The sequence below is a fragment of the Anas platyrhynchos genome, chromosome 29 (genome assembly GCF_047663525.1).
Source record: "Anas platyrhynchos isolate ZD024472 breed Pekin duck chromosome 29, IASCAAS_PekinDuck_T2T, whole genome shotgun sequence".
Lineage (NCBI taxonomy): Eukaryota > Metazoa > Chordata > Aves > Anseriformes > Anatidae > Anas > Anas platyrhynchos.
The window spans coordinates 1,622,571-1,634,872 of NC_092615.1; the positions used below are offsets into that span (position 1 = coordinate 1,622,571).

The 12,302-nt window shown below is 40.7% G+C and overlaps 1 long non-coding RNA gene across 1 annotated transcript; it reads left to right on the forward strand.

Annotated features, from left to right (window-relative positions):
• The first annotated feature begins 212 nt into the window (after window positions 1-212).
• Window positions 213-11,552, forward strand: LOC139999775 (uncharacterized). Its single transcript, XR_011805293.1, has 4 exons — window positions 213-766; window positions 1,531-1,766; window positions 2,289-2,497; window positions 5,269-11,552. It is a non-coding gene; the product is annotated as an uncharacterized lncRNA (long non-coding RNA).
• Window positions 11,553-12,302: the final 750 nt, after the last annotated feature.

Below are 12,302 nucleotides of genomic sequence, written 5' to 3' on the forward strand. Positions count from 1 at the left end.
GTGCCTGGAGGGAGGGGGGGGAAAGGGGGGGGGAGGGGGGGGTAAGGGGAGGTTGGCGCCAAAGGGAATGGGGGAGGTGAGGGGGGGGGAAGGGGGTGGGGACGGGGTGGTGATTGATGGAGGTGACGGCCAATGGGCCCTCGAGTGGAGGTGGGGGGGCGGGGTGAAGGGGGCGGGGTGGGGGGTGGAGAGCGCTGAGGTGGGGGGAGAAGTCGTGAGGGAGAGGGGAGGGTGACCTGAGGGGCTGGGTGGCGTGAAGGGGTGGATTGATTGTCCTGAGGGAGCTGATCTCCCTGAGGGAGTGGATCGATTGCTCTGAGGGAGCAGATCAATCGCCCTTAAGGAGCACGTCACCCCGAGGGAGTGGATCGATCACCCTGAGGGAGCAGATCACCCTGAGGTGGCAGATCAATCGCCCTGAGGGAGCAGATCAATCACCCTGAGGGAGTGGATCGCCCTGAGGTGGTGAATCGATTGCCCTGAGGTGGCAGTGGATCACCCTGAGGTGGCGGCAGATCTCCCTGAGGGACTGGATCGCTTTGAGGGAGCGGATCGATCGCCCTGAGGTGGCTGCGGATCACCCTGAAGGAGCAGAACACTCTGAGGTGGTGGATTGATCACCCAGAGGTGGCAGATCACCCTGAGGGAGCGGATCAATACCCTGAGGTATTAGATCACCCTGAGGGAGCAGATCAATCACCCTGAGGTGGCAGATTGCCCTGAGGTGGCTGCGTATCACCCTGAGGGAGCGGATCACCCTGAGGTGGTAAATTAATTTCCCTGAGGTGGTTGGCATCTTCTCCACAAAGGGCCCCGGGACGGTTGCAGGGAGGAGAAGAAGGGCTGTGCTGGCTGCCAGCCCTGGCAGAGGCAGCAGCTGCAGGGTGTGAAGCCAGATAGTGCCCCCATGGTGCCACAAGGTTAATGTGAGGGGCCTGGGGTAGGTGTGGGGACAGCCTGGGGCCTTCATTCCCTCCTTCATACCACCTGAAATTGCTGCAGCCTGCCTCATGTCCCCATTTGAAGGGGTGTGTGGTGTCTGCTACCGGAGGCATGGTCTGGGCAAGGCTGCTCTGCAGGGGTGTTAAGAGTTTTGAGACAGACGTGCTGATTAAGAAGGATTTGGTATTATGGTAATGCCTGCTCCAGCTGTAATACCTATTATGCCTGTGATACCTAATATAACTGTGTGATAGTCTGAAGGCTGAATTGGTACGAGATGAATGCAGTGGGGTGGGCCATGGATGCTCTCTGGAAGATGAAGGACTGGGCTGCGCGGAGATGAGTAGTAGTGCATGCTTCAGTCCATAAATAAACAGCAAGTTTGGGATTTGGGTGCCCTCATTTCAACATTATTAGCACAAACCAAAGCTCTTCTAAGGTATCTCCTGGGTGTTGTGAAAAGCATTGATTTGAAAGGTTAGGATATTCGGTCCCTTTTCCTTAATAAAGCCTTCCCGCTAAGATGCAAATATGTATCAGTATACAAGTATATAAGTAACTTCAATTTTGTTCTTGCTTTTGGTGTAGGGTAAAGCATGGAACGGAAGCAACATACCAGATTTGCAGCTGTGAAGCTGAAAAGATCTAGATGAAGATTGAAAAGGATCTTTGTCCTAGGAAAATAGTGCACCAAGTAGAGGAGGGAAAAAGAAACAAGTAGAGAGAATGCAGGAGTCATCACTTCTACATACAGTTTGTTTGAATTCATCTTAAGCTTTAAGCTTCTGTGAAGGAATTGACTCTACCAACAGCTTATCGTAAAGGTATCTTAATTCGGAATTCAGATTAAAAGAGGCTAATCAAACATACCACTAAAATCAAAAGATAGAATGGAAAATTGATTGTGGACTTATGACTGTCACGTCAGCTCTAATTTAATGTGGTGACATCAAGATAAGTCAGCGTGTACTCACATGTAATTTCATCAGTGTTAAAAGACAGTACAAATGTTGAGACTCTTGATTGCTGAAGTCAAAAAGCAATTAAATTAGAACCCACATATAATCTGCTTGGAAAGCATCCATAGATAAACTGAATCAGTGCTTTCTTACAATAAACCAGAAACTATCTGTTAGATAATATAAAATCTGACTTGAAAACGAGAGCTAATCTGAAGAAGAAATTTGTAAAACTGGGTAGGTTGTTTGGTATGAACTCCTATTTACGAATAAACAGAACACACTTGCAATATCTGGACAGTTTACAAGAATCCTCAGAAGTTTTGGAAACTGATCAAAGTTTTGATGTGCTGCTGTATTTTTTTCCCTGTCCCCTACATAATACAGAAAATGAGAATGCTTTTAAAGAGAAGTTCTTTGGAGAAGTCACTGAAAATTGTAGATCCTGTACTGACTGTGCCATCTGAAGGTAAATTCAGCTTCTGATGGGGAAGCACCAGTGCCCATTGGCTGTGTTCGTGGACGGGATCGTGCTGCTGTCTGAGGTGCTGAAGCCAGAGGGCTGTGAGGAGGTTCTGTAGATCCCCCACCCCACGGTATGTCCAGTTCCCCTGTTACACAAGTCAAAAGTAAAACCACAGTGCATCAGGTGTGAGAAGACTGCAGTTCACGTTGATATGTTTTGACAAGGGATCAAACTGGCAATTAGTTGTGGCCACTGGGCTCCTGGTTACTGTGTTTTAAAAAGGAAGACTGTAATTAATCTTTACAGCAATACAGAGGAATGGCCTGGGGAAAGGATGCATTTGAATTTCACGACATTATTGCTTAATCATAGATCACTGCATGCTGGAAACTCTTTGTATTACTTTGGTATGCTTAACGATAAGTATGTATGCAGTCTATACAACAGTGCTTCCTTTATTATTTTTTTGTTGTTGTTTGTGTGTGTAAGCTATGCTTTGTGAAAACTTTATCTTTTAAATCTAGGCTAATGCAGAGAGATGGCACTCTGACTGCGAAACTTCATTTAAAATATGAAATTTTAAAAGGTACCACTTCACAAAACCAGAACACATTATCTGAGAATGATGGCGCTTCACCATTTGTGTGCATGGTTAGGAGCTAGAATTGACAGGACGTACTTAGCCATAAGAAGCTGTCCAAGAGAATAGAATTCAGTTTTGAAAAGGATGTTTTCTGCTTGCTTGCATGAGCTAGAAAGTTTAAGGTGATTATCTTGAAGAGCTGATAATAAAGGTTCCTAATGATTATAAGTGTAAAAGGGATGTGTACAGCAGTTTAGCTGTTGCTAGAAATAATGCATTCCTGACTCAAAATAATTGGCTGTGCCAGAGAATTTTCCTTTAAACTCATTTCCATTCCAAGACACACTGTCACTGGGATTCGATAACATCCTCCAGTCAGGAGTGCACAAGAGAAGACTGAAATCAAGCTGCTATGAAAAGGAGTGAACTGATTGGTCTCTGCAAACTCCAAGCCATGGAGATAGTGTTAGAAAGTGTCATGATGACGTGAAGAGCTCAGAGCCAATCAAATGGAGGATGAGGAATCTGCAAAACTGCTATTTCAAATGCCAGAGTCAGCTAAAAAAAAAACAACAAATATTTTTATCCTGGGATAAAACAATTCAGGTTAGGGGAAAATAAACAGGAAGTGGAGATCAGGTGTTCTAGACAAAGAATGCTTAAGGAATGCTTGCACATTACACATCTGATAGTGATGTCTGTCTAATAAGTACCATGGTTGTGCAATATGTTAACATATTTTAGGATGAGAAATACAACCAGTTAATTTATTATGCAAATTTTATCACTTTCTGCTCTGCCACTTCTGCACATATACATTTGAACATCTCCACCATTTTTGTTTAATGTTAAGGTAACTCATGTCATTTTAAAAGTCCTTCATTTTATCTATTTTTTTTTGCCTCTTTTCTAAACAAATCTTTAAATGAAAATCCAATGCAGTTTTACCTAGATTATCTAGATTGAATAATAGGAAATGGAAAAGCAAAGAGTACCTGTAGGTTGTTTTTTGTGTTGTTTTGTTTTAAATAAAACTGTTCCCCTGTCAACGTACACTGAGAAAATTACAGTATCAAAGAATCTTGAAAGAGAAAATCTTAATTTAAAAAATGCACAAAAAATGCAGCAACAAAGCATAAATATTTGAAGGCTACAAATTAGCTATTCCATTGCAGATGTTACAGTTCTGCCTAGTTACCACAAGAGGGACATAGAGGAAAGCTAACATAGCACAGGAAAAAAATAATTCACAAGAAGAGCTTCATGCAGGTTCATAGCAGCATACGTTTTGCCTTTGTTTAGAAGGATCTTCTGGGATCATAACATTTCTATAGCTTCCTTCATCCCAAATAATCTTTAAAAAGCTTTATAGACCTTAGAAAATGTGATAATAAGCATTAATAGCTAAAATGGATCTTTTCCCAGAACTTCATAATCTTTCCTCAGCTTTTTCCTATTGGAATGTCTGTAGCAGTGTTGGGACAGGGAGTGGTTGGGCTGGCTGTGTTTTTGTTCCATCTCTAGTTATTGGACCAACAAATATTGCAGCATTTAGTAGGCATGTGGGCAAGAAGGCTATGGAGCCATTTTTGTTTATTTCTATTTAATTTTCACAAATTAATGGGTGATGATGCAAATGTTGTAAGATCAGAGCTCGTATAAATGCCTTCATGAAACAAAAGGACCATAAAATCCCTTTAAGTAAATATTGAAGGATTTATTGGACTATTGTGGAATGAAAAGGCACAGTCTTAATACGCACTAGATTGAAAGTAATGGAGCATGTGTATTTAAGGATCTGCAGTCTATTAATCCCTAATGTCAGTAAAGCTTTACTTCCAGCCGTAGTGAGACAGAGGCATCACTAGCTGGGCAGGCTGCTTTATCTGAACAATAATACTGGAAGAAAGGGCTGCTCTGAGTAAGAGGGAAATAAAGACTTTTTTATTATTATAACTTTATGGACTTTAGTCCTTAATGCTTAAATTTGTATAACAAGTATTTTGACATCACATTACAAGATCTCTGTCAAGTGGCATTAAACCGAAGTCGTTTTTAAAAAGCCCTTTAATGCACAGAATGTTTTCAGGAGCTAAAAGGACATCAGAGAAGTATTAGTGTGTAAATGAAAGAATTTCTCTAAGGTGCCAGAAATCTAAGCACATCAGTAGATGCAGCTCAGCTTTGATTTCAGGAGTACATGTAATGTAGCATAGAAAACTTATGGAAAAGTGTTATCATTCATTATCAGTGGAATATGAACATTGTTATCCTTCAGCAAATTGTGTAATATTTCTGTTTTGACTGATTTACTGCAGGTTCAATTGCCCTGTGGCTATAAAAATATTCCTGAAGCAAGTCATGGATCAGTAGTTTAAAACAATGAAGGAAAAGGAGGAGAAGATCTTGATATTTCTTCTGTGAATGAAAAAGGTACTTGGATATTAAGGTGACAAGTGACCTAAAAAGGTAACAGCAGCATATGAAAGCCAGTAAATGAAACCAGCTATAAACTCTGTACTACAAACCAGTTTTCTTTCACTAAGCTAAGTGAATACTAAAAAGCTAATAAACTATGAAAAAGTAACTTGATATTAAAGTACTAGTTGAAAATACTTCAGTATAAAATATATAATGCCTCCCTCCAAAATGTATTACAGTCCTTTGTACCTTCCACTCCTTGAAGACAGCTGAAGTTTATGGTTTATCCTAAACAATGCCACGTTAACACAGAATCTGAATGTAATGAAATTATATAGGGGAAAAATCTTCTTAAGAACAGAGCTTCTCGCTTTTTGCAGTTTTTGTCTGCAAAAGTGCTAGGTGAAGTGAGGTACTTCTCTTTAAATGACCACAGAAGTCAGATTGTTAGCAAAAAGGCATGGCTTTCAAAGTCCAAGGAAAAATTGCTGGAATTGATAGATATATTCAAGAAGACATCTGAGAGTATCTGTTGCTTATTAAGTCTGCCTCTTGTAGGAGTTATGGAAGAAACAGACTTGTTAAAAATATTCTGTTTCTAAAGGGGCATCACCATTTCTTTAAATGGGATTTCTTCAAAACAGATGTTGTTGTATCTCAGCTTAAAAACAAATTTTGAAGCTCTTGATTAACTACAAAGAGTGTGCATGTTTCTTTGTTTTAATTTCTGGCAGTTATCCTAGGCAGATGGAGAAGCAGTGAGGTTATTTTGGTATAATGTAAAATGCAGTGCTTCACAAAGGGTTTTGATGTGTGTTTGACTCTTGTGGACCTGTGCGTCTCCCTCAGTTTTAGTGGAGAAAATAGAAGAGTGGTGAATTTTCAGGTTATCCCTAGTGTCTCATTTAAGTTTATAAATACTTTGAGATTTAGCAACAAGACTTCTGATGTGGTAACAGCTTGCTTTCTTCTCAAAGCATTACTGCTTTACACACATGTTTTTAACTTTTAGGGAAGGTAACTTGCTCAAGGTTAAATGTGAGGTTGTTTTTTGTAAAGAGCATATTCAGAGAACAAATTATTTGAAAAATGTTATGTTTTTTTAAGTCCCAGCCTGTCTTTTTCTTTGTTAATTGTTTAAGTGAATAACATACTTGTATTCTCTACATATAAAGTAAATCCTTCCAAGTTAAACCTTCCTGCTGTGGGAGAAGTCTGTTAATTTGGCACTTGTCTTAAAAATGAAATAATCTAAGCAATCCAATAACTAGGTGTGTTGCCCTTTGGGTTTTGTTGTGGGAGGGTGTCTAAAGTTTTCTGAAGGTTATACATGTAAGAACTTGTGTTTAGTTGTATAATGTGGCTACATGGCTTACATGAGAGGTTCACATTCCCATTGGCCTAAACACCTGAATTCAAAATGGTTCTTGTCCCGAAATACCAACCATTTAGTTTTCTGCTCTCCAGCTCCCCAGGATTATCACCTTTTTCTTTTTTTAACCTCAATTTCTTTTGATGCGAAATGCAGACTTTGCCAACCAGGCCTTATCTTTCCACTGCAAATATTAAAGGTTTAGAAAACGACGAGTATAAAACTTTCATACTGCATTAACAGCTATAGGTAGGATAAGTAATATTAACAACTGCTTTTCCTTTATTTCTTACCTGAAAAAATTAAAACAGATCTAGAATTGAGGGAGACCAAATATATTAGGTGTTGCAGTAGTTTTCTCATGATGGAAGCCCTTCCACTAGTAACCTTGTCTTTCTGATGTTTTGGGGTGAGTGCAGGGCAAGAAGAGGTTGGGTGTTGAACCAGACTGGTTTCAGGATGGAGAAGCTTACTTGAAGTGGAAAGAATGTTTTCCTTGCAGAATCTTGTGGATTTGAGGAGGAACCAAGCCAGTACTGAGCACAGGTCATGAATGGTTACAGTGTAGCTGTGTAATGCCTTCCCAGAACTCATGAGTTCCTTGGAAATGTACCCAGGCCGCTGGTAGAATTTCATCAAACAGTATATGAAAAGATCAAGAGGACAGTGGGCTCCCAGATTTAGCAGTACTCCTGAGAGAGCGAACATTTCAGCTTATTTTACTATCTGCTTCCTAAAACCAATGGGCTTGAGGTAGTGGATTTGCCCCTGCGTGCTTGAAACAAACTTTCCAAGTGTCCATGGATGATAAGGAGTGTTTAGTAGAGCTCCTTTGCCTGCAGTAACTGTTTTTGTCTTTGCCTTGGGAGCAGCAGCACCCTCCTGGCAACACCCTGGGACCTTCTGTGGCCCCAATCCAATCTGCCCTCTACTAGGCTTTCAGCAGCACTTCCAAACTGAATGGAAAGATTCTGGAAAGGCTATCCAAAGAGAGAAGGAGAAAGAGGCCTTCCACCCTATTCCCTCCAGTATCTTGCAGGCCAGCAATTATCAAGTGGTGCCATCTGAGATCACGCTGAAGAGGCTGCAACGTGCTCTAACGCAAGTGGAGCTTGAATTCCTGGACCCTGAGCAAGGCCCATGGCAACTCTATGAACCCATTGTGGAGTCTGGAAACTGTGATCTGGGGCTGTTTTTAATAAAAAATGAATTACGAGGCTTAATTTGTGATCAAACATAAGTTTTCAAACCGTTTCTCAGTTCTGGTCCAGAAATCCATGAGCCTTATGTCATGTGGAAGAAACCCAGGGCACAGAAACGTTTTATGTAGTTGATAACAAATGTTATTAAGAAAACAAAATGTTGTTGAACTAGATCCTATGGTCTTCGTTTAAGTTATAGTATGAAGACAGAGCAAAGGTGCTATGGGAAGCTTTCTGGCAAGTCAGTGTCATTCCAATCTCAGACAAGATACTAACATATTAGGCCACCTTCTTGGCAACAGGTTAGTATATGACTCTGCTGGAATAGATGATTGCAAACAGGATCTGAAGAAGGTCTGCAGAGCAATAATTCTAAATAGCACTTTGGTAATGATGTCATTTAAACAAAACAGCAATATTAAACATTGGGCAATGAATTCCTTTGGATCAAGAGCAACGCGGGGCCACTGGCCAAGATGCAGAAGAATTTCTACAGCAGGAGAAGTTGCACAGTGTAATAAACAGCCTGTGGGAAGTCCAAAGCATGCAAGGTCAAGGATGGAAAAGCCGTATTAGGATGACTGAGGAGCAGCAGGATAAATGACCCAATATTTTCTATGAGCATGAATGCTTACAAGGAGACAGAGGGAAGGAAGGAATTATAATTCTAGGCAAATAGTGTATTCATTTATGATCAGTCTGTGTGTCTTGAAATGAAAAGCCAAATCTTGGGCTAGCTGGAACACTAGAACAATGTGAATGATTGCTGTGATCTCAAAGTGATCTTGAACTATTTGTTCTTCTTGGAGCACAAAGAGAATCCAGTTCTAGCCTGCGTCCACTTCCTCTCTACTGAGGAAGCAGAAAGGTTGAAATGAAACGAGGCACACTATTCTTGTGGACTTAACAAATTGATGAACATCAGGAAACATCAGAAAGAAGAAAAGCTGTGTTATTATTTTTTTTTTATTATTTTTTTTTTCTTTATAGGATGACCCATTATGGCTCTACACGTGGCTCTGATTTGAAGGATCAGGCTAGGGTATGGAGATTAACTCTTTACTAGCACATTCATATAGTTTTAAACAAATTCCAGCTCAGTTCAGCTATGAATAGCTGAAGGCCTGGTCAGCTTCTGAAGAGGTTCCACAAGCCACACTCCTTTTTTCCACATTATATCATTCGTTCCATGTTCCGCTAGAGGCCACCACAAACCTCATCTGAAAAAAGAAAGGGAGGGGGCACCTGCAGTACTAAATGGCAAAAGCTCCTGTTTTATAAGAAGCTTTAGAAGTGGAACTTGGATCTCCCTAGAACAACTCTTCCCGCTGTGTTAGGAGTAACTCCCAGATGCGACTTGAGGCCAGCAAATGATCTCAGGCTGTGAGATCAGATTTTGCTGAGTATACAGGGTTAGACATGTTCATTACTCTTTCCAAATCATCTCCTATCCAAACCATGATATTTGATTTCCTTGGGAAATATTGGCCTTCACAGTAGCCTTTACTGCGTTTGTGTATAGAGACTCACAGTTCCAACATTGTCTCCTGCCTCGCCAGTAGAAAGTTGCTTTTGTGATTGCTATTTATTCACCTGAGGCGTGGGGTTCCTGGAATTGTGTGCGCTTTCCTGGAAGAAGTGTCGAAGGGTGTAATGGCTTGTGCAGAAAGCATTCAAAGACTGAAACGATGTCAAGGAGAGACAAGGCAGCTGGAGTTTAGGAAGAGCTCTCAGATTCCACTCTCATGACAGGTATTTCTCTGGCCGTCATTGTCTCAGGAACTCAATGTCGCTTACACCCAAAGTGTTTTGGCTTGAATAAAGGTTAATGGAAGAAACTGACTGCTGTGCTAGCCAAAAGCAATTGGCCTTTATTGAAGGGAGCATTGCAAAAATACAGAGGATCGAACTTCTAGTTTCCACGTGGAATTAAAATTAGAGAACTTCTGTGACCATTACAATTGGATGAAATATGTGTCCTTGCAATCTTTGGATGGGGAAAGCTATTTAAATGAAGCAAGGACTTATTCTGAATCTTTACCCAGACCCTGATACTGAAAAATATTGTGAAAAATGTTAGTTTTGCTTTTGTGACTGTTTTTCAGATTTGGGTGGGGTCAGCAAAAGGAATTGCCAGAAATCTCCAGAGCCAGTTCATTCCTGTGAGATTTCTGGTCTGATATTTTCTTGAAAACTCAGGAGGTTTGGATTAGTCTCCAGACTCCATCTTTCTGGAGAACTTCCACCACTTTTGAGCTGTGTACATGCATGCCATTTTTCCATTTCTCTAGGGGTGAAAAGAAAAACCAACCCATGGTCTGGATGATGTTGAATTTTCCTCTGAGGTTATAAATGATGTACAAGGGAGCACAATTTTCAAATAAGGCCAGTAATCTGTAATGTCTCAAAGCTCATGAAAACAGAATGTGCATGTGTGAAGAGATGTATTGTAAGATGAGCTGACAATATAGTGTGCAGGGAAAGGCATGTGTTTAGTAGCCAGTAGCTTCTTTGTCTCCTCAATCAGTGGCATTGATGAAGCAAGAGGTTTCACAAATTTAACTGTTCATTTTAAGGCTAATGGGCTTCTTGAACTGATTCTCTTGACTTGCACCTGCTAATAACTTTCTAGGTAGCGTGGACGAGGTAACACTGACATTCCCTTCAGCGTTGAGAGCACTGCAGCTTGGATAACATCCTTGAGTCATACCTGTGTGCTTTCAGGCCTCAGTGGGGAGATACTTCTGCATGAGAACAGCTGACTATTTAACATTGTTATCTAACCAAACGTGAGTGAGGAGGGCTCAGCTGCCTGCATCTGTGCTATTATTTCTGTTTGAAAATTCATCTTCATATTGTATGAGATCTCTCTTTTGAAAGAGACAAAGTGATCCTGCTTCTGAGGACGATACCTGTCCTTCCCCACCCCCAGAGCGTGGGCTGTGTGAACATCTTAGTCTATTCATACCTGTGACAGCTGTAATTATCTTCAACAGAAAGCCTATGGAACGCCTCAGGCAAACACTGGAAGAGGGGACAGCAGCGTGGAGAATACACTGCCTTGTGATATAATGGGGTCTGTCTAGAAGACACTAGGCTTGTCAAGCTCTGCATATCCTTGAGGAGCTGGTATTCTTTTGTGGTCAAGGTTTTGGGAACAAGTAACGGAGGCACAAAAGGCAGTTTCCAGGAAGAAGATTTGTTCTTGCTTGTTCAAAATCTAACAAAAGTTTATTAATCAGTTGAGGTGGGGTATAAGTAAAGGAGATTGGGAGACAATGTTATGCACTACCACCATCATAAGAAGAATGATTTTTTTGTGGAATATTAAGGCTTTGCAATAATAACCCCATTATTATTATTATTATTTTTTTTTTTTCCATATTAAAGATCCTTGTTTTGTATAGGAAAATGAGACCACTTTACTCTCACCAATCTGCTGGTGCTTCTTAAATCACTCTATTCTTTGTGCCCTTGTAGTCATCCTGATTCCTTGGCAATTGAAGAAAGCACCTACACCTGAAGAATCTTCATTGTAATTCACAAAGGCTGTGTTTCCACACTGCCCTTGTGGAAGAAAAAGTCATGTTTCTGTATGCAAGTATTAAACTACACATAATAAAACTGAATTTAAGTGCATAGCTTCTTTCTGAGAAAAAGTATGTTGTATTTAGTGATCAGCTTCTGTTCTCCCTTTCTCTGATCCACCCACTATTCTGAAGAGTTGAGTTTGGAGAAAGCAATGGTCAGCATCCCCATGGTCAGTGAAGATGTAAGGGCAATTAATTTAATCCTATGTGATCTACCCTTTCTTCCTCTTTGTAAAAGATAAATCTAATTTTCACCACTGAAAAGTTTACGTCTCTTGCAAGAGCTGACTGCAGATGATATTTTTACTGGATACCTTAACAGTGGTCTTTTAATCACTGGTGTCCCGAAAAGACCTGATTGCTTGGTGCTGGTTTTGCTTATTTACAGCTGTTAAATCACACTTGATATCATCCTTCTGGTTTTTGGTGGCTTTTTATGTGTGTGGGCGTGTGTGTGGTGTTTTCTTTAAATATAAGGAGTAGAGCTAATTGCTATGGTGAGGTTATTTGAAAAAGGGCAAAGGGGAAGGGGAAAAAAATGGGCCCTGTTGCAGGCAGTGAGAGGAAGTGTCAAGAGAGCTATCATTAATCTTGAATCAACACTTAGTAAAAAGCTACAGCTTTCTGCTGCATGTATCCAGGAGGCCTGAACAAATTTGCTTAATATAACTTCTGGCATGGAAAGTTTCTTGATGTTCCCTTGAGATGTCCCCAGAAAGGACAGCTTTGTGGTCTGTCTGAGCACCGTTAGTAGGACTCTTGGTCCA